This window comes from Amblyomma americanum, chromosome 7, assembly GCF_052857255.1.
Source record: "Amblyomma americanum isolate KBUSLIRL-KWMA chromosome 7, ASM5285725v1, whole genome shotgun sequence".
Classification (NCBI taxonomy): Eukaryota; Metazoa; Arthropoda; class Arachnida; order Ixodida; family Ixodidae; genus Amblyomma; species Amblyomma americanum.
The window spans coordinates 98,139,671-98,140,451 of record NC_135503.1 but is presented as its reverse complement, the minus strand read 5'-3'; positions in this window follow the sequence as shown (position 1 = coordinate 98,140,451).

Sequence of the window (781 nt, the reverse complement as noted above, 5' to 3'; positions counted from 1 at the left end):
TTGGAAGGTAGGAGCGTCCCCTTTGAAATGGGGTGAGAGAAGTTGCCACCATGCTCAGCTTTTTTCTTTATTTCTGTTTAACTGTATTAGAGGTTGTTTTTAAGGCGCCATTTTCTTTAGATGCGTCTTTGCGTCTTCCTACACTTCTAACAAGCTTATGTCAGCTCTGCTTTTGAGCCACCAATCTTCAAATCGCTTTTTGCTAATTTCCAGAGCAGATTTATTTACATGACCATTTTGGTATCTCTAAACCCTAGGGCCCCAGGAAGAGTTATTGTGCCTGCATCGACATCAGAATGGGTACCATCACATTTGAGCATGAGGTGTTCTATTGTTTCTACAGACAACAGATAAAGGAAAATTTGGAACATTGGTTTATGGGGAAAAAAAAGCAGCAGTATTTGTCTCACATATCGCTGGACACCTGAGCCCTGTCTTAAGAGAAGCTATACAGGAGGGAGTGATAGAAGAAAGAAAGAAGTGCCATAGTAGAGGGCTTCAGAATAATTTTTACCACCTGGGGATCTTTAACCTGCACTGACATTGTACAGCACACGGGCGCCTTGCGGTTTCACCTTCATGAAACGCGGCCACCGCCTATGCACGTGCCATCTGCTTGGCCAGTGCCGTGCATGGCAAAAGGGGGTTTCAGTTTCAGTGGCTGCCACACAATGGTCCTGCGACTGCACACCAAGCATGGAGGGAATTTACCGGAAAAGCATGGTATTCGCTTAATTCGGACATCTATAATTTAGGGGCTCATAATTACTCATGTGCGTCT